Source organism: Lissotriton vulgaris, chromosome 12, assembly GCF_964263255.1.
Source record: "Lissotriton vulgaris chromosome 12, aLisVul1.2, whole genome shotgun sequence".
Classification (NCBI taxonomy): Eukaryota; Metazoa; Chordata; class Amphibia; order Caudata; family Salamandridae; genus Lissotriton; species Lissotriton vulgaris.
This window is the reverse complement of record NC_141700.1, coordinates 175,097,979-175,120,526: the sequence shown is the minus strand read 5'-3', so window position 1 is coordinate 175,120,526 and position 22,548 is coordinate 175,097,979. Positions and strand designations below refer to the sequence as shown.

Genomic DNA, 22,548 nt, shown 5'->3' with positions numbered 1-22,548 from the left:
TAACCTATGGTTTTTTCAGTGAATATTCAAGGTTTTGTAAATGCTAATTCCTAACTATATATGGTCTATAACCTATGGTTTTTTCAGTGAATTTTCAAGGTTTTGTAAATGCTAATTCCTAACTATATATGGTCTATAACCTATGGTTTTTTCAGTGAATTTTCAAGGTTTTGTAAATGCTAATTCCTAACTATATATGGTCTATAGCCTATGGTTTTTTCAGTGAATATATATATATACATACATATATAAACATATATCATCTGTATATCTATATAAATACAAACATAAATGCATGCATACATATACTTATATGCATACAGATGCATGTTATTTACATGAAAGTTGAAAAAACACTAATAAAAGCAAAGCTAAAAAGCCACCTCATTACAAACAGAATGGCTTCAACTTAAACGAGGGCGAGATCTATTGCATTTTCAATGCTTGTTTACTTTGGTTCCATCAAGAAGGCATTCAGATGTGTCACACATTTGCCATAAATTTTGAATGTTAGCACTCTAGTTGCACATTAGATCACTGTAGTAAAGCTACTGCTCACCAGGGACGTCTGCTGCTGGTATTCAAAGTGCATGTTTCAGTCTGCATGTCAGAATTTTTTTAATGAAATAGAAGAGGATTTGAGAAGTCACTCAAAATGATCCCTAATTTTTCTTTCTGAAGCACTTATCATACTTTCTATGGCAAAATTAACCCCCTCATGTTGTTCCTTTTTAAATTGAGTGTTTTCAGACTTACCACTTCATTCCAATCAAGATGGCTTCTGGTGTGCCATACTTTTGTCATAAGTAAGACTGTTAGCGCTCTAGTTGTTCTTTAGAACACTCTGGGACATTCTGTCATTGGGCTATACTTGGGGTACATCTGGGTGATATTTGGGCTACATTTAGGCTCTTTTGTCTCTGGTGGCCATCTTGGGAGACTATATGTCAGAATTTTTTAATGAAATTGAAGAGGGTTTGAGAAGTCACTCAAAATGTGCCCTAATTTTTCTTTCTGCAGCACTAATCATAATTCATATGGCAAAATATACCCCCTCATTTTGTTCCTTTTTAAATTAAATGTTTTAAGAGTTACCACTTTATTCCAATCAAGATGGCTTCAGGTGTGCCATACCTTTGTAATAAGTAGGACTGTTAGCGCTCTAGTTGTTCTTTAGAACACTCTGGGACATTCTGTCATTGGGCTATACTTGGGCTACATCTGGGTGATATTTGGGCTACATTTGGGCTCTTTTGTCTCTGGTGGCCATTTTGGGAGACTGCATGTCAGAATTTTTTTAATGAAATAGAAGAGGATTTGAAAAGTCACTCAAAATGTGCCCTAATTTTTCTTTCTGCAGCACTAATAATACCTTCTATTGCATAATATACCCCCTCATTTTGTTCCTTTTTAAATTAAATGTTTTAAGAGTTACCACTTTATTCCCATCACGATGGCTCCAGGTGTGCTATACCTTTGTAATAAGTAGGACTGTTAGCACTCTAGTTGTTCTTTAGAACACTCTGGGACATTCTGTCATTGGGCTATACTTGGGCTACATCTGGGTGATATTTGGGCTACATTTGGGCTCTTTTGTCTCTGGTGGCCATTTTGGGAGACTGCATGTCAGAATGTTTTAATGAAATAGAAAAGGATTTGAGAAGTCACTCAAAATGTGCCCTAATTTTTCATTCTGCAGCACTAATCATACTTTCTATGGCAAAATATACCCCCTCATGTTGTTTCTTTTTAAATTAAATGTTTTAAGAGTTACCACTTTATTCCAATCAAGATGGCTTCAGGTGTGCCATACCTTTGTAATAAGTAGGACTGTTAGCGCTCTATACATGTTTTACTGAGAATGTCAGACTTCATTTTCACATGACTGAGAAAGATAATGTGAATTTACAGAAAATATGCTTTCAGTTTAGCTTATAGATCCCCTTCCAAACCACTGTGGGAAAATCGTGAGATATTAGTTTTCTTTCAAACAATATTCATGATATCACAGCAGAAGGTTTTTTCACATGGTAAAATCACCTTAGAACCCACCACAATTCCTAAAACGAGTATGGTACCATCAACAAATGATTTATAATGTAACTAAAGTCCTAAAACCCTCTATTAACTACAATGCTTTTTAATGAGGTGCTATCATGTATATTGGTCCCAAGATGGCTGCCAACACTTCTTGGATGAAGTGCTGACAGCCAATCAGATCAGATGTGTGGTTAGGCTCCGCCCAGATATATATCTTTTTTTGAACCTAAATTACTCAAAATCCACTGGAGCACATATATTGAGACCTAGCAAAGGCACATCGGGCTAACAGTCCCTACAATTTTGCCAACTTTCGTGCAAATCCATTCAGCCGTTCGAGCTAAAAGTGAGGCCAACCGCCCTATGGAAATTAACATGGGAAAAATGCGTTTTGGGACCCCCCTTTTTTCTCGGCCCCCCCTTGATGAAACCCCCCCAAATTGTCAGGGGCTGCTCAGAAACAAAATGTTCCATTTTCCTGAAAATTTCAGCCAATTCTGTCCACAAACGCCAAAGTTAGTAGACATAGAATTTTCAAAAATCCCATAGAGAAAAAATCCTAACTATATATACCTACTGGCGACCGCCAGTAGGTAATATATATATATATATATATATATATATATATATATATATATATATATATATATATATATATATATATATATATATATATATATATATATATATATATATATATTACCTACTGGCTATCGCCAGTAGGTATATATAGTTAGGATTTTTTCCCTATGGGATTTTTGAAAATTCTATGTCTAATAACTTTGGCGTTTGTGGACGGAATCGGCTGAAATTTTCAGGAAAATGGCACATTTTGTTTCTGAGCAGCCCCTGAAAATTTGGTGGGGTTTCGTCAAGGGGGGGCCGAGAAAAAAGGGGGGTCCCAAAACGCGTTTTTCCCATTCATTTTTCCATAGGGCGGTTGGACTCACTTTTAGCTCGAACGGCTGAATGGATTTGCACGAAACTTGGCAAAATTGTAGGGACTGTTAGCCCGATGTGCCTTTGCTAGGTCTCAATATATGTGCTCCAGTAGTTTTTGAGAAATTAACGTTCAAAACAAGATATATATCTGTAACAGCGCTCCGGGCAGCGATCCGGTCCGCTTACTTTTCGCGTAACGGAACTTTGCGCGCAGAAAGCTGATTGGCTCTCCGGTGTCTGTCAACATTCTAAACAGTCTGGAGCGGCCGCCATCTTATCTCTCGGTAGGATCGAGAGAGAAGAAGAGGTGAAAAACGAAGGGGGAATTCAATGAAAGGGGGCAAGGTATACCCCTCTTGACCCCCTAGGATTGTTGTTGGGGTTATTAAAGGGTCCCGTGGGGAAAATAAAAAAAAAATGATTTTTCACGGTAGAAGCGCTTCACGGGCCGCGAACTGGGCCGCAAACTGGTAGCGAAACGGGAATTCGCCATTTTGTGCTTCGTTTTAATTGTTTAGAGACAAAAATTATCGCCGCACATTGGCCACAATGCATGAATATCGCTGAAAAGTCAGCGATATTCATGCATTATCCAGCAAATGCTCTTATCCATGTTATCCACCTTCCATTGGATAACAGAAAGCTAATTGGCTCTCCGGTGTCTGTCAACATTCTAAACAGTCCGGAGCGGCTGCCATCTTATCTCTCGGTAGGATCGAGAGAGAAGAAGAGGTGAAAAACGAAGGGGGAATTTATTGAAAGGGGGCAAGGTATACCCCTCTTGACCCCCTAGGAATGTTGTTGGGGTTATTAAAGGGTCCCGTGGGGAAAATAAAAAAAAAAATGATTTTTCACGGTAGAAGCGCTTCACGGGCCGCGAACTGGGCCGCAAACTGGTAGCGAAACGGGAATTCGCCATTTTGTGCTTCGTTTTAATTGTTTAGAGACAAAAATTATCGCCGCACATCGGCCACAATGCATGAATATCGCTGAAAAGTCAGCGATATTCATGCATTATCCAGCAAATGCTCTTAGCCATGTTATCCACCTTCCATTGGATAACATGGCTAAAAACTGCTCTGTGCATGAGCTTTTTTTTTTTTTTTTGCTGCGTGACGTTTGTTAACGTTCGATTCGATGGAAATCAGGAAGTGTTGACCACCATTTTGTCACTGCGAGTAAATATTTTGTTATAAATGAATCCTTATTGATAAACATTGTCTGCGCCATCTTGCGTTTTTGTCCAATGCCACAATTTTGTCGTGCACGGCAGCCATTTTAGATGCCTTGACCAGGGCCACTCTCTGCACGCCGCCGATCCTCAGCATGGCTCCCCACCCTCGCAAGCATCTCCCCCACGCACTGGTCACCCCCGCTGTTTCTCTCATGCATGGGCCTTATACTTCCCCCCATCTGCGCTGCTCTTCTCTGAGAATCACACCCTGTGCCCGCCCGACACCTCCCTTTCACCCTATTCACTACCGCACCCTCTGACACTCCTCTTCCTCTGTGTCCGATTGTCTAGGCCGGACCTAGGCTATCACCTAGCCCTGCGGATGTAGTTTATGGCCCCAGCTGTAGAGTATCCAGACATGCCAACCCTCCCGATTCAGGCGTGAGACTACTGATTTCAGTGCTAGTCTCCCGCCTCCCGATTCCTGCAAGCCAAAACCCGGGGGCATATTACCAACAACTAGCGATAATTTTTGTCTCTAACTTGTTTAGAGACAAAAATTATCGCCGCACATCGGCGAATTTTATCGCACATAAACCTCGCTATTAGCAAGGTTTATCGCAAATGCGATAAAAAACGGCCGCAATGCATGAATATCGTTGAAAAGTCAGCGATATTCATGCATTATCCAGCAAATGCTCTTAGCCATGTTATCCACTTCCCATTGGATAACATGGCTAAAACTGCTCAGGGCAGGTGTTAGGTTTTGGAGATATTCGCGCTTAGCGCGAATATCTCCAAAAGTTGGTAATAGGAGATAGCGATGGTTAGGGACTGTTTCCAGTCGCTAAAATCTTGGCACGCCCACTTTGCATGTCATTAGTGATAAATATCACTGATATGCAAAGCGGGGCCCAAGATGGTCGCTATCTCCTTTTAGCTGTCACTAACTGGTGTTAGCGACAGCTTGGTAATAGGGAGATAATTTTATCTCTTTTTTTTTTGGCTTTTAAAGCCAAAAAAGCGGAAATAACCCCCCTTGATAATATGCCCCATGATTTCTCGGGGGTTTCAGCTGACAGGGCTTGGTATTGTGTTACGTGCTAATTCTTCCAGGAAACGTCAGAGGGTCGATGCAGGGGTTCTAGAAGGGGTGATAAACTATTTAAGCCTCATGAACAAGCGCATGGTCTTTTAAAGATTTGTGAAGTACTCGGGGCGGCGGTGTGTGTGTGCCCTCTTTCAGGAGCGGGCGGGGGGGGCACTGCCACCAACTTGCCAGGCCAGGCAGTGTTCAACACGTGCATCACCCTTTCTCTGCCTGCTATTGCGCTCCATGCTTCGGAAAGGTAAGAAAAAGAACGTGCATTTGAGTTTGAAATGTCCGATCTTGTAGCAGTACACTTGCAAAGCCCACACATGACAATAACCCGATTCAAGGCCCCATTCACTCGATTTTTTAAAGATATATAGCACTCCAACAAAGTTAGATTTTAAAACTTTATTAACATTTAACTATAATGAACGGAACAAAAACTGTAAAAACATTTAAACATTTTTCACCCAAAAAAGCAACAATGGTCAGAAGCTGTCTTTTGTGCGAATAGTCCCAAGGCAGCACAACGTGCAGAGTTCTGGACGGCACCCAGGTGATGTCGCCTGGGTGCCGCACTGGTTTTGGGATCCTACAATGCTGCTCCGAAAATTGGCGTGGGGCGTCCCGGGTGGGGCGGGGGGAGGCCTCGTCAGTAGCGGTCTGTTGTGCGAATAGTCCCAAGGCAGCAGAACGCGCTGAGATGTTGATGGCACCCAGGTGATGTCCAGTAAACTGCCGCACTGGTTTTGGTATCCTACAATGCTGCACCGAAAATTTGCGTGCGGCGGCCCGGGGGGGCGGGGGGGCGTGGGGGCGTGGGGGAGGCGGCGTGAACAGGCCTCCCCAGGTGGCGGCCATCCAGCTGAGTTGCGCCTGCTCTTGCGGCTACAGCGTCTCGCTCACCATGTTGTTGAGTTGCTCCCACTCTTGCAGTGCAGCGATAGGCGCCTGCCACATGACTCTTAAAATGGCGGACGGCTCTTCGGTTTTGGGCCTGGTCCACTGAAATGGCCCTGGGACACCTTGGAACTCGGACGCTTGCCTGCTAGGGCTTGGGCTCCATTCTCGAAAAGCGTCCCCTCAGCCGTGAAGATTCTACAAAAGTCTTGGGGGCCCCCGACTCCCGCAGGCTTCCGGTGGGGAGCGGCTGCCATGATTGCTCGCGGAATGACCACGACGGAGCCACGAGATGGTGGTGCTCTCATGCTGACGCCAGCTTCAGTCTGAATGATCCAGAAACAAGGTGGGGCTTTCATCGTTTGGGAAAAAAAAATGTTCTAAACCAATGAAAAGTGTTATTTTTAGGTCATATGACCAAGCCTTCCATCTTTAGGAAACCAAAAGTAAAATGATCCAATGAAAAGTTTTATAAACAAGTCACATGACCTGTTATGCGGCATAGGGCTACAAAAAGCGTAGAAAATCCGTTGGCACGTGAGGCGGCGTCAGTAGCGGACCGATGTGCGAATTGGCCGAAGGCAGCACAACGCGCCGAGATCCGGATGGCACCGAGTTAGTGTCCAGCAAGTTGCTGCACTGGTGTGGATATCCTACAATGCTGCGCCGAAAGACGGCGTGTCCAGCTGAGTTGCGGTCACTCTTGCGGTACAGTGACTCGAACGCGCCGAGATCCGGATGGCACCGAGGTGGTGTCCAGCAAATTGCCGCACTGGTGTGGCCATCCTACAATGCTGCGCCGAAAGACGGCGTGTCCAGCTGAGTTGCGGTCACTCCTGCGGTACAGTGACTCGAACGCGCCGAGATCCGGATGGCACCGAGGTGGTGTCCAGCAAATTGCCGCACTGGTGTGGCCATCCTACAATGCTGCGCCGAAAGACGGCGTGTTCAGCTGAGTTCCGGTCACTCTTCCGGCACAGTGACTCGAACGCGCCGAGATCCGGATGGCACCGAGGTGGTGTCCAGCAAGTTGCCGCACTGGTGTGGCCATCCTACAATGCTGCGCCGAAAGTTGGCGTGGGGTGCCCCGTTGGCTTATGAGGTGATGTCAGTAGTGGACCGATGTGTGAATAGGTCGGAACCAGCACAAGGCGCCAAGATCCGAATGGCAAGTCCTGGATGTTGAGTGCCTCAGTTGAGATTTCTGAGCAGTGCTTGTAAGACTGTCTGAAGCTTATGTGCACCTGCTGCAGCTTCACTATTGCCCTGGTGTGGCCAAAGGTCGCACATGACATAGGCGGCCGGCTCCCGAGGTCCGGCGGAACTTTTTTCCTTTTCCTACAATCCGTTTCATCTGAAGACACGACCAGGTCCCTGAATGTGTGCAGGGGGACGCTATTGATTGAATGAAAATGGCGGCTTGACACAAAGCTGACTCAAGCGTTGCTGTTACGCTATACAGACAAAAATTGGTTTTCAGTTTGTACATTCTTCAGGATTTTTTTTTCTATCCAAGTCTGATTGAGAGTTTGTAGACAAATGGCTTCAGATTTTCCACATACTACTCTTCAACATTCTTCCTAAATGTAACAATGTGAAACTCACTAGGAGAACGGCTGTTTCTGTTTCCTTTCAAAATGCTGCCAACAATATTTTCTGAATGGAAGACACCATCTTGTAGCATAAAGGGCCGAAAGGGGTTCTGGTCTGGCCGATGGTTGGTGGAGACATTTTGACTATATCTTGGACCTGCCCGGCCTCGCACAAAATGGCGCCGGTATAAATGGGACTCGTAACTCCTTGCCCGCAAATGTATATCTAGAAAATGTTATTGTAAGTGGCCCTGTCGTATTTTAATTACAAAATGTACGTCCACCGATTCCGCAACTGTTAGACACCTTTGTTCTTGCAACCTAATGGCCCGCTCGTTACGTTCCTCTACAGTGTAAATGTCTCCTCATCATATACGATTTCAGTTTGCTCAGTGGCCGGCCCACGTGGTTATAGGCCCGTATTTGTATACTGACATTTTCACAATAAAGGTTTTTAAAACAAAACACGGTAGTAGTATTTACATTGGTAAAGTTTTTACTTTTAGTCACTGTTTTCGAATCAGTAAAAGGCAAGTGAAATAAAGCAGTCCAATTACATGACGGATAAAAGGTATAATATGTAGGAACGCAGTAAAGATAAATGGTCAAGGGCAGTTGTGTTTTTCATTTCTGCAACATAAAGTGATCGATAAGAATCTGATAATCAGGCGTATCGGCGACTAAAACAGCAGGCCGAGTCTCCTTTACTCAACGGCTCCGTCATGGAACGAAGAAACGCCCTTTTTCTCGAAAAAGGAATATATTTTACTTGCAGGACAGTTGTAAATTTTCCGGGAAAGTACATTAGCCTGGAATATTATAACATATATGTTTTAAAAAAAAATAATGTTCGAAAACAATAAAAAGCGTAATTTTTAAGTCATATGACCAAGCTTTTCATCATTAAAATAACAAAAGCAAAATGAACCAATGAAAAGTTTTATTAACAAGTCACATGACCTGTTATGCTTACGGTACGCGCTGCGCGCCGCGCCTCGGATCACTTCCGGGTGCGCTAACGCGGCGTGTCATATAACGCATTACGCGACAACGTAGGTCAAGAATATAGTCAAAATGTCTCCACCAACCAGCGTTCGGAACACAACCCCTTTCAGCAGTCCAAAAAGTTCTGTTAAATGACAACAGAGGGGACAGGCAAGAAGAACCATCAGTCAAAGAGGGGAGGGCAAGTTCTTCTCTTCCGGGTCATGTTGGGGCGCTACCGGAACTGATCGAATTGGTAGTCTAAAGTGTTTCTGGATGTTTCAGACTAAAGCTGGCGTCAGCATGAGAGCACTACCATCTCGTAGCTCCGTCGTGGCCATTCCACGAGCAATCATGGCAGCCGCTCCCCACCAGAAGCCTGCTGGAGTCGGAGGCCCCCAAGACTTTTGTAGAATCTTCACGGCTGAGGGGACGCTTTCGAGAATGGGACCCAAGCCCTATCAGGGAAGCGTCCGAGTTCAAAGGTGTCCCAGGGCCATTTTAGTGGACCAGGCCCAAAACCGAAGAGCCGGCCGCCATTTTGAGAGTCCTGTGGCAGCCGCCTATCGCTGCACCGCAAGAGCGGGAGCAACTCAACTACATGATGAGCGAGACGCTGTAGTCGCAAGAGCGGGCGGTAAACAGCAGAATGGCGGAAGAGGCACAGTGTAGCAAAAGCGGGCGGAATGGCAACTGAAACGGTAAAGGGGCGCCCCACTACAGCGTGTCTTCAGGTCAAACGGATTGTGGGACAAGGTCCAGAATTGAAGAGTCATCAAAAGGCAAAAAGTTCCGCCGGACCCCGGGAGCCGGCCGCTTATGTCGGGGGCGATCTCAGTCTACACCAGTGCTATAAGACTTGGGGAGGGTGTCGGAGCCAAGCGTCTTCTCCGAGTCCATGGCCATCACGCCGCCCCTCAGGGGCCTCCGTCAAGCTGTTTAGGAAGGTAACATATCACATTGTTTTGTAATGCAGTCAGGTCCACAAACGACACTCACTTACTTTGAGAATAGTGAAGCTGCAGTAGGTGGAAATAAGCTTCATACAGTGTTACAAGCACTGCTCAGAACTCTTAACTATGGCACCTAACATCCAGAACTTATGCCATTTGAGAATGGCAGTGACATTGAAGCAACTCAGGGACCAAAACCATTAACGTACTTTCACGTATGAAAAACTTACTTGGGGAGGGGGCAGGAGCGAAGCGCCCCCTCCCAGTCCGCGCCACCACACCGTATGTTGAAAATCTGAAGCCATCGTTCTACAAAGTCAACCAACCTTGGATTGAAAAATCTAGAAAAATGTACAAACTGAAAACCAGTTTTGGTCTGCATAGCATCAGTAGCAACGCTTGCTATCAGAGTGCATGAGTTTCATGCTCGATCGATTGAGCTAGCCGGATCGGGCAATAAAAAGTATAAAATAGTTATGTAAATAGTTATTTAATAAAATGTTTTACCCTGTTTCTTTGCTGGTGTGTTGTCTATATTTTTAATATTTGCATAGGGTTTGTCGTTATTTTGGGCGGGGTGGGTGACGGAGTCGAGCTGTCTTGCAGCCCTCATGGTGTGGAGCTCAGTTCATCTCACTATTTTCGTATTTCTCATGAAGGGTTGTTCCTAATATTTCTATTTTAGCGAGGTCAAAAAGAGATCCAATTAGTGGCCTACTGATTTTGCTCGATTACTTTTATTTTTTTACACGATTTTTCACTATCTGCAAAGACTAAACAGAGTATTGCGACTTTGTGCTTGTTTGTAAATAGAGAATGATCCAAAGAGAACCAATTCTAAAACAGTAAATGCTTGGATAACAATCAATCAAATGGAGAGACAAGCAGGCACGATGGATTACAACGGGGGCAAAGGCCTGCGTTAACTACCGTTCACTATCTGCAAAGAGAGAGTACTACTAAGAGAAAAGAGGGGAGGGGGGGCAGCGTTCAAAGCACATCAGCGTGCATAAATACGAAAATGTTTTTATCTATCACGTACTTGACATTTTAAAGCTTTTCATATTTGCTATTAAAAAACCAATGAAATTCACAGAAAAAACCATAGGTTATAGTGGATATATAGTTAGGAATTTGCATTTACAATCCTTGAAAATTCAATGAAAAAAACATTGGTTTTAGGCCATATATAGTTAGGGATTTGCATTTACAAAACCTTATTTTACTCGCATAAAACCATTGAAATTCCATATATAGTTATAAGCGCTAACTATATATCGCGCACCCGCAATCCACTGCTGATGATGTCACATATTACATCATTCATGACATGGTTAGTGACATCACTGATGACATCACTGATGACATCTCAAATGACATCACTGATGACATCACTGAAAACATCTCATTTGACATGACTGATAACATCACTGATGATATCATTCATGTGATAATACCATGAACCTCTTCAGACTCTAATATAACCTTAGATACAATCAGTGTAAACAGACAGTCACAGACTGCCACTCATCCATGGAGTTACTCACACACCTAGTCAGTTATGCCAAAAATCAATCACACCTCCATTTTCTCAACTATACAGTTATACACACCTTACTTATTCAAACATATACTAACACATATTTACTTTACTCTCTTATACAATCCCTGATACAAGTTCACAATGATCCATACAGCCACTCACACATTCACTGGCTCTTATGCACAGTTATTTATATATGTCAACTCTCACATGTACTGTGTTTTACATATGTACTTACTTTGACATGTAGCACTGAGATATCCATTCACTCACCAATACACTCATGCACACAGTCAACCGCCCATACAGCTGTTTCCACATGCCCTTTTGAACCCATACATCTAGTGAATCAACTGCTCACACATCTATGCACAGAGTCATACACCTCCCAGCCACCCACACACACACTCAGTCTCCCATACAAATACTTGGGCAACCAATCAATAACCCATATAGTTACTCATATAGCTACTGATCAACACATGCAGCAGTTTACAGAACAACAGACATAATGATGCACAAATTAAGACAGTTTAGTCACTAACCCATGAACTCAGTGAGACACATTTAATCACTCACTCATACAGTCAGTCATGCACCTACTAAATCCTTCATCCAGACACTTATACATCCACTCATTCTTCAATATGTAAGACATATTTTTACTTTACAGAAACATACAGTCACTGGATGTTGTCATCAGTGATGTCATCAGTGATGTCATTTGAGATGTCATCAGTGATGTCATCAGTGATGTCACTAACCATGTCATGAATGATGTAATATGTGACATCATCAGCAGTGGAGTGCGGGTGCGCGATATATAGTTAGCGCTTATAACTATATATGGAATTTCAATGGTTTTATGCGAGTAAAATTAGGTTTTGTAAATGCAAATCCCTAACTATATATGGCCTAAAACCAATGGTTTTTTCATTGAATATATATATATATATATATATATATATATATATATATATATATATATATATATATATATATATATATATATATATATATATATATATATATATATATATATATATATATATATATATATATATATATATATATATATATATATATATCCAAACAAAGTTGTTCCACAACTCACGAAGCCACAGCTCGGCGTGGTAGTCCATACAACCAGGTAAGTAGCAGCCCAGCAATGTGCACACTTTCTGCCATACGCGTTTCGAGCTTGTAGCAGCTCTTGATCACTGGCGGCAAGGAGACAGGATACGGAAGTTAAGAACATGTGGTTTATTTAATAAAGAGTCCCGCCTCAGTGGGCGCAGTGGCATGCTGGTATTGGTAGTCTTAATCACGCCACCCCTACTCAATGTTCATTCACCAAGTGGCTCCGTACCTGGCTCCTAGGAAATTAAATCCCGGTTGGGCATGCGCTCACTGTCAGGCTAGCCTCAGTTCACCTTGCCTGTGTTGGCCACGCCGTACCTCCAAGCCTCTTAGTATTCCACACAGAGGTCCCGCACAGGTCGCGGTGGGGCTTCGTAGCGGCTGGAACTGCCGCTAAACATCCAAACAAAGTTGTTCCACAACTCACGAAGCCACAGCTCGGCGTGGTAGTCCATACAACCAGGTAAGTAGCAGCCCAGCAATGTGCACACTTTCTGCCATACGCGTTTCGAGCTTGTAGCAGCTCTTGATCACTGGCGGCAAGGAGACAGGATACGGAAGTTAAGAACATGTGGTTTATTTAATAAAGAGTCCCGCCTCAGTGGGCGCAGTGGCATGCTGGTATTGGTAGTCTTAATCACGCCACCCCTACTCAATGTTCATTCACCAAGTGGCTCCGTACCTGGCTCCTAGGAAATTAAATCCCGGTTGGGCATGCGCTCACTGTCAGGCTAGCCTCAGTTCACCTTGCCTGTGTTGGCCACGCCGTACCTCCAAGCCTCTTAGTATTCCACACAGAGGTCCCGCACAGGTCGCGGTGGGGCTTCGTAGCGGCTGGAACTGCCGCTAAACTTCCAAACAAAGTTGTTCCACAACTCACGAAGCCACAGCTCGGCGTGGTAGTCCATACAACCAGGTAAGTAGCAGCCCAGCAATGTGCACACTTTCTGCCATACGCGTTTCGAGCTTGTAGCAGCTCTTGATCACTGGCGGCAAGGAGACAGGATACGGAAGTTAAGAACATGTGGTTTATTTAATAAAGAGTCCCGCCTCAGTGGGCGCAGTGGCATGCTGGTATTGGTAGTCTTAATCACGCCACCCCTACTCAATGTTCATTCACCAAGTGGCTCCGTACCTGGCTCCTAGGAAATTAAATCCCGGTTGGGCATGCGCTCACTGTCAGGCTAGCCTCAGTTCACCTTGCCTGTGTTGGCCACGCCGTACCTCCAAGCCTCTTAGTATTCCACACAGAGGTCCCGCACAGGTCGCGGTGGGGCTTCGTAGCGGCTGGAACTGCCGCTAAACATCCAAACAAAGTTGTTCCACAACTCACGAAGCCACAGCTCGGCGTGGTAGTCCATACAACCAGGTAAGTAGCAGCCCAGCAATGTGCACACTTTCTGCCATACGCGTTTCGAGCTTGTAGCAGCTCTTGATCACTGGCGGCAAGGAGACAGGATACGGAAGTTAAGAACATGTGGTTTATTTAATAATGAGTCCCGCCTCAGTGGGCGCAGTGGCATGCTGGTATTGGTAGTCTTAATCACGCCACCCCTACTCAATGTTCATTCACCAAGTGGCTCCGTACCTGGCTCCTAGGAAATTAAATCCCGGTTGGGCATGCGCTCACTGTCAGGCTAGCCTCAGTTCACCTTGCCTGTGTTGGCCACGCCGTACCTCCAAGCCTCTTAGTATTCCACACAGAGGTCCCGCACAGGTCGCGGTGGGGCTTCGTAGCGGCTGGAACTGCCGCTAAACATCCAAACAAAGTTGTTCCACAACTCACGAAGCCACAGCTCGGCGTGGTAGTCCATACAACCAGGTAAGTAGCAGCCCAGCAATGTGCACACTTTCTGCCATACGCGTTTCGAGCTTGTAGCAGCTCTTGATCACTGGCGGCAAGGAGACAGGATACGGAAGTTAAGAACATGTGGTTTATTTAATAAAGAGTCCCGCCTCAGTGGGCGCAGTGGCATGCTGGTATTGGTAGTCTTAATCACGCCACCCCTACTCAATGTTCATTCACCAAGTGGCTCCGTACCTGGCTCCTAGGAAATTAAATCCCGGTTGGGCATGCGCTCACTGTCAGGCTAGCCTCAGTTCACCTTGCCTGTGTTGGCCACGCCGTACCTCCAAGCCTCTTAGTATTCCACACAGAGGTCCCGCACAGGTCGCGGTGGGGCTTCGTAGCGGCTGGAACTGCCGCTAAACATCCAAACAAAGTTGTTCCACAACTCACGAAGCCACAGCTCGGCGTGGTAGTCCATACAACCAGGTAAGTAGCAGCCCAGCAATGTGCACACTTTCTGCCATACGCGTTTCGAGCTTGTAGCAGCTCTTGATCACTGGCGGCAAGGAGACAGGATACGGAAGTTAAGAACATGTGGTTTATTTAATAAAGAGTCCCGCCTCAGTGGGCGCAGTGGCATGCTGGTATTGGTAGTCTTAATCACGCCACCCCTACTCAATGTTCATTCACCAAGTGGCTCCGTACCTGGCTCCTAGGAAATTAAATCCCGGTTGGGCATGCGCTCACTGTCAGGCTAGCCTCAGTTCACCTTGCCTGTGTTGGCCACGCCGTACCTCCAAGCCTCTTAGTATTCCACACAGAGGTCCCGCACAGGTCGCGGTGGGGCTTCGTAGCGGCTGGAACTGCCGCTAAACTTCCAAACAAAGTTGTTCCACAACTCACGAAGCCACAGCTCGGCGTGGTAGTCCATACAACCAGGTAAGTAGCAGCCCAGCAATGTGCACACTTTCTGCCATACGCATTTCGAGCTTGTAGCAGCTCTTGATCACTGGCGGCAAGGAGACAGGATACGGAAGTTAAGAACATGTGGTTTATTTAATAAAGAGTCCCGCCTCAGTGGGCGCAGTGGCATGCTGGTATTGGTAGTCTTAATCACGCCACCCCTACTCAATGTTCATTCACCAAGTGGCTCCGTACCTGGCTCCTAGGAAATTAAATCCCGGTTGGGCATGCGCTCACTGTCAGGCTAGCCTCAGTTCACCTTGCCTGTGTTGGCCACGCCGTACCTCCAAGCCTCTTAGTATTCCACACAGAGGTCCCGCACAGGTCGCGGTGGGGCTTCGTAGCGGCTGGAACTGCCGCTAAACATCCAAACAAAGTTGTTCCACAACTCACGAAGCCACAGCTCGGCGTGGTAGTCCATACAACCAGGTAAGTAGCAGCCCAGCAATGTGCACACTTTCTGCCATACGCGTTTCGAGCTTGTAGCAGCTCTTGATCACTGGCGGCAAGGAGACAGGATACGGAAGTTAAGAACATGTGGTTTATTTAATAATGAGTCCCGCCTCAGTGGGCGCAGTGGCATGCTGGTATTGGTAGTCTTAATCACGCCACCCCTACTCAATGTTCATTCACCAAGTGGCTCCGTACCTGGCTCCTAGGAAATTAAATCCCGGTTGGGCATGCGCTCACTGTCAGGCTAGCCTCAGTTCACCTTGCCTGTGTTGGCCACGCCGTACCTCCAAGCCTCTTAGTATTCCACACAGAGGTCCCGCACAGGTCGCGGTGGGGCTTCGTAGCGGCTGGAACTGCCGCTAAACATCCAAACAAAGTTGTTCCACAACTCACGAAGCCACAGCTCGGCGTGGTAGTCCATACAACCAGGTAAGTAGCAGCCCAGCAATGTGCACACTTTCTGCCATACGCGTTTCGAGCTTGTAGCAGCTCTTGATCACTGGCGGCAAGGAGACAGGATACGGAAGTTAAGAACATGTGGTTTATTTAATAAAGAGTCCCGCCTCAGTGGGCGCAGTGGCATGCTGGTATTGGTAGTCTTAATCACGCCACCCCTACTCAATGTTCATTCACCAAGTGGCTCCGTACCTGGCTCCTAGGAAATTAAATCCCGGTTGGGCATGCGCTCACTGTCAGGCTAGCCTCAGTTCACCTTGCCTGTGTTGGCCACGCCGTACCTCCAAGCCTCTTAGTATTCCACACAGAGGTCCCGCACAGGTCGCGGTGGGGCTTCGTAGCGGCTGGAACTGCCGCTAAACATCCAAACAAAGTTGTTCCACAACTCACGAAGCCACAGCTCGGCGTGGTAGTCCATACAACCAGGTAAGTAGCAGCCCAGCAATGTGCACACTTTCTGCCATACGCGTTTCGAGCTTGTAGCAGCTCTTGATCACTGGCGGCAAGGAGACAGGATACGGAAGTTAAGAACATGTGGTTTATTTAATAAAGAGTCCCGCCTCAGTGGGCGCAGTGGCATGCTGGTATTGGTAGTCTTAATCACGCCACCCCTACTCAATGTTCATTCACCAAGTGGCTCCGTACCTGGCTCCTAGGAAATTAAATCCCGGTTGGGCATGCGCTCACTGTCAGGCTAGCCTCAGTTCACCTTGCCTGTGTTGGCCACGCCGTACCTCCAAGCCTCTTAGTATTCCACACAGAGGTCCCGCACAGGTCGCGGTGGGGCTTCGTAGCGGCTGGAACTGCCGCTAAACATCCAAACAAAGTTGTTCCACAACTCACGAAGCCACAGCTCGGCGTGGTAGTCCATACAACCAGGTAAGTAGCAGCCCAGCAATGTGCACACTTTCTGCCATACGCGTTTCGAGCTTGTAGCAGCTCTTGATCACTGGCGGCAAGGAGACAGGATACGGAAGTTAAGAACATGTGGTTTATTTAATAAAGAGTCCCGCCTCAGTGGGCGCAGTGGCATGCTGGTATTGGTAGTCTTAATCACGCCACCCCTACTCAATGTTCATTCACCAAGTGGCTCCGTACCTGGCTCCTAGGAAATTAAATCCCGGTTGGGCATGCGCTCACTGTCAGGCTAGCCTCAGTTCACCTTGCCTGTGTTGGCCACGCCGTACCTCCAAGCCTCTTAGTATTCCACACAGAGGTCCCGCACAGGTCGCGGTGGGGCTTCGTAGCGGCTGGAACTGCCGCTAAACATCCAAACAAAGTTGTTCCACAACTCACGAAGCCACAGCTCGGCGTGGTAGTCCATACAACCAGGTAAGTAGCAGCCCAGCAATGTGCACACTTTCTGCCATACGCGTTTCGAGCTTGTAGCAGCTCTTGATCACTGGCGGCAAGGAGACAGGATACGGAAGTTAAGAACATGTGGTTTATTTAATAATGAGTCCCGCCTCAGTGGGCGCAGTGGCATGCTGGTATTGGTAGTCTTAATCACGCCACCCCTACTCAATGTTCATTCACCAAGTGGCTCCGTACCTGGCTCCTAGGAAATTAAATCCCGGTTGGGCATGCGCTCACTGTCAGGCTAGCCTCAGTTCACCTTGCCTGTGTTGGCCACGCCGTACCTCCAAGCCTCTTAGTATTCCACACAGAGGTCCCGCACAGGTCGCGGTGGGGCTTCGTAGCGGCTGGAACTGCCGCTAAACATCCAAACAAAGTTGTTCCACAACTCACGAAGCCACAGCTCGGCGTGGTAGTCCATACAACCAGGTAAGTAGCAGCCCAGCAATGTGCACACTTTCTGCCATACGCGTTTCGAGCTTGTAGTAGCTCTTGATCACTGGCGGCAAGGAGACAGGATACGGAAGTTAAGAACATGTGGTTTATTTAATAAAGAGTCCCGCCTCAGTGGGCGCAGTGGCATGCTGGTATTGGTAGTCTTAATCACGCCACCCCTACTCAATGTTCATTCACCAAGTGGCTCCGTACCTGGCTCCTAGGAAATTAAATCCCGGTTGGGCATGCGCTCACTGTCAGGCTAGCCTCAGTTCACCTTGCCTGTGTTGGCCACGCCGTACCTCCAAGCCTCTTAGTATTCCACACAGAGGTCCCGCACAGGTCGCGGTGGGGCTTCGTAGCGGCTGGAACTGCCGCTAAACATCCAAACAAAGTTGTTCCACAACTCACGAAGCCACAGCTCGGCGTGGTAGTCCATACAACCAGGTAAGTAGCAGCCCAGCAATGTGCACACTTTCTGCCATACGCGTTTCGAGCTTGTAGCAGCTCTTGATCACTGGCGGCAAGGAGACAGGATACGGAAGTTAAGAACATGTGGTTTATTTAATAAAGAGTCCCGCCTCAGTGGGCGCAGTGGCATGCTGGTATTGGTAGTCTTAATCACGCCACCCCTACTCAATGTTCATTCACCAAGTGGCTCCGTACCTGGCTCCTAGGAAATTAAATCCCGGTTGGGCATGCGCTCACTGTCAGGCTAGCCTCAGTTCACCTTGCCTGTGTTGGCCACGCCGTACCTCCAAGCCTCTTAGTATTCCACACAGAGGTCCCGCACAGGTCGCGGTGGGGCTTCGTAGCGGCTGGAACTGCCGCTAAACATCCAAACAAAGTTGTTCCACAACTCACGAAGCCACAGCTCGGCGTGGTAGTCCATACAACCAGGTAAGTAGCAGCCCAGCAATGTGCACACTTTCTGCCATACGCGTTTCGAGCTTGTAGCAGCTCTTGATCACTGGCGGCAAGGAGACAGGATACGGAAGTTAAGAACATGTGGTTCGGAGCCACTTGGTGAATGAACATTGAGTAGGGGTGGCGTGATTAAGACTACCAATACCAGCATGCCACTGCGCCCACTGAGGCGGGACTCTTTATTAAATAAACCACATGTTCTTAACTTCCGTATCCTGTCTCCTTGCCGCCAGTGATCAAGAGCTGCTACAAGCTCGAAACGCGTATGGCAGAAAGTGTGCACATTGCTGGGCTGCTACTTACCTGGTTGTATGGACTACCACGCCGAGCTGTGGCTTCGTGAGTTGTGGAACAACTTTGTTTGGATGTTTAGTGGCAGTTCCAGCCGCTACGAAGCCCCACCGCGACCTGTGCGGGACCTCTGTGTGGAATACTAAGAGGCTTGGAGGTACGGCGTGGCCAACACAGGCAAGGTGAACTGAGGCTAGCCTGACAGTGAGCGCATGCCCAACCGGGATTTAATTTCCTAGGAGCCAGGTACGGAGCCACTTGGTGAATGAACATTGAGTAGGGGTGGCGTGATTAAGACTACCAATACCAGCATGCCACTGCGCCCACTGAGGCGGGACTCTTTATTAAATAAACCACATGTTCTTAACTTCCGTATCCTGTCTCCTTGCCGCCAGTGATCAAGAGCTGCTACAAGCTCGAAACGCGTATGGCAGAAAGTGTGCACATTGCTGGGCTGCTACTTACCTGGTTGTATGGACTACCACGCCGAGCTGTGGCTTCGTGAGTTGTGGAACAACTTTGTTTGGATATATATATATATATATATATATATATATATATATTTGCACCCTGATTTGCTGATATTTTATTATGATGATGAATTCTGAATTATGCATTTTGTATTCCCTAAAGTTGTTTATTCATATTATATGCTGCTATTTCCATTTCAAGCTGCTGAATTAAGCTCTAAGCACTCTCATCGGTTTTAATGAAAGTGTTTTATGATCTGCCTTTGGATGATGGAATAAAAATAAAAGAAAGAAAGAACCCATTAGCCATATCTGTGTCACATGGTAAATATCTGGTTCATTCCCGAACCATATTTTCCACAGGTATGTTCCACTAACCATTTTTCAAGTGTTGGGAACTTGTCTTTGAAATGACTACAACCACCACGATGCCCTGTTTCTGTTTCTCAAATGCATATTGCTATGTCATGATGCGTATTCTCCCTTTCTAATAGATTTCAACATATGGAAAAGTGTTATGTACTGCTCAATCCCTATTCAATGCTATCTTCTGAAAATGGTTTGTGATGTTTTCTGAATGTTGCCTTGTTCTTCTCAACCAAGTATACTGATGTCATGAGTTTCACAAATCAAACTGTGATTACACAAAAATTGTCAAGTGTACTATAGTTATGCAAATTACAATGTTGCATGTATAACAGGACATACAACATTTTACACTGCACTGTTCACATCATGACTAATGCCAAACATCCATCCAAGTAGTGAAAATGTCTGTTTTGCAGTCAGCTAGGCCTTGAAATTGTCAATTGCACATTTCACCTCTACACTGTGTTGGCCTGAAGGTTTGGGAGCTGGTAATCACTTCATGGACATTTCAAGACATCTTATTACCTACTGATTTGATGTTGCACTGTTTGAAAAAAATAAAAGTAAGGATAATATGTCTAATACCACTGGAAACTATTATCACAGTAATCTCTACCTATTTTGTCTTCTAGTTATCAACATGGATTGTCTTTAAAGATTTAAATGTACAATACAAACTTGTGTTCTTCATTTCTTAATAGGTCAACCTGCCAGACCATGGAAGCATGTTACTGCCACCGAAGACATCTCCACTCCAGCCCAGGATCAGGCGTCAAGCGTCAGTGAGGACAGCACTCCTGGTGATATGGAGGTGCTTGAGGAGCCTGGCACATCTGGTCAGTCTGGGCATACGGCTCCAGTGGCACTCCCTGTGCTCACACGACACCTCCTACCTCAGCTGTAACACCTCAGCAACCCAGGGATTCCACTTCCTGTGTTCCTTCCACTGTGACACCGATTGTGTGCCCCCCAATCCTGGGTGATATGGAAATCACGCCACTACTTTCAACTCACCCAAGAACCAGTCAGATGGGGCACACTGGGCCAAAGGCACAAGGTAGTGGGGATAGGGGTCGTGGGAGGGTATTTGTGTGCCAGCCTACTGAGCCCACTGTGGTCACTGACACCCTGAACACCATCGCACAAGTCATAGGACCCTACAATCACCTCCAAGACATGATGGTCCAGATACTCACCGAGCTCCATGAGATGAAGCAGCTGCAGAGGGAGCACAACCACCAGATGGAGGACCATAACTCTAATATGGGCTCCCTTATTGGGGTGCTGCAGGACATTTACAGCCACATGTGCAGGGATTTTCCAGTACCATCTATACCTTCCTGTCGTAATTTGACGGTGATCGGGTTAGCGTTAAGCTTTGCTACACGTATTTTCCTCTTATCTTGACTATAGTTGTCGGACACCATTTTGTATGTATCAGCGGCCATTTTAGAGAATGCGTTGCCTCGTGGTCAGCATGCCCTTTTGTCCTTCCTCTGTACCACTGACCACTTGAGTTTGCCCAGCAACAGGCTATTTTTAGTAATGGTCAAGCTCACACATGGGCAGTTTAGACTGACCAGTCATCACCTAGGAATGTTCCGCCAAACTGACCAGTGATGTTATAGCTCCTCCCACGACTTGGCTGTGTTCCAAAAATGACCATATATGTACCTAAAACTCTGTAACTGTGTACCACCTACTTTTTTATTACTGTAAAACTGTATAAAAGAAGGATTTGCACCGATGTTCGGTGTGATACTTCTTGCATTACCGAAGGGTGCTGTAGGAATGTACCACCACCCCATGGGGTCTTAATAAACTTGTCTTTTGCATTTTCTAGTTTCCGTGCCAACAGTTCTTATGGTGTAGAGGGTATTTTGCGGAGTATGTAGGCCTGGAGAACCCAATACTACAAATTGGCGACCACGAAGGGACTCATCGGCGACTCGGATGCCCGAAGGAGAGGTCGTGACGAAGGATTGGAAACTCGCCATGGACGCGTACGCTGCCTCTGAGTGACCGAGTCTTGGCACCCACGGTGTTTTCTTCCTTTCCTTCTGATCTGACCTTCCAGGTGGCGCCGGTCCCCAACTGAGATCCTGCTCATTCGAGTTGTCGTACAGTGCCGATTTGGCTGATTTGATTACAGACCTTGGCAGTTGGAACCTGGATATCTGAGATTGTGGTAAGCTTGTGATTGGTAAGGTAGTCTGCGGACGCTTACTGTGGTTCTATGAATATGTTTTGAGTTAGCTAACATTTGATCCTATGATTTGAACTATATGTGCAGTGCACTTCACATAGGCAGGCATGTAGAGATATTTCTCTAACTTTGTTTGTGTTTGAACGGCACATTTGTGTGAAGTATAGTAAGTGCCATTTTTGGGGTATCACGTTTCCGTGATACTTTTTGAACATGCCTGTTTTAAGCACACTTCGAGGAATGTGCTGTCTTGGAAATGGTACCACTTATCGATTAAATGAATCCCAGCCGGCTCCCCCAGAGGGGACTCCCAATCGGGAGATGTACATAAAATTTGGCCTTCCCCCTATATTGTACAGTAAATTATGGAATAAATACACCAAATCTGATCCCGAGTTGCAATGGCCACTACATGGGTCGTTTGATTTACGAAAGGTTCAGTTTGTGGAACAATGTTTGTTTCATCGCAGGT

At 46.2% G+C, this 22,548-nt stretch overlaps 1 pseudogene; it reads left to right on the top strand.

The window, feature by feature from the left end:
- LOC147673787 (uncharacterized) overlaps window positions 1-22,548 on the top strand; it is a 45,327-nt pseudogene that overhangs the window by 11,210 nt on the left and 11,569 nt on the right.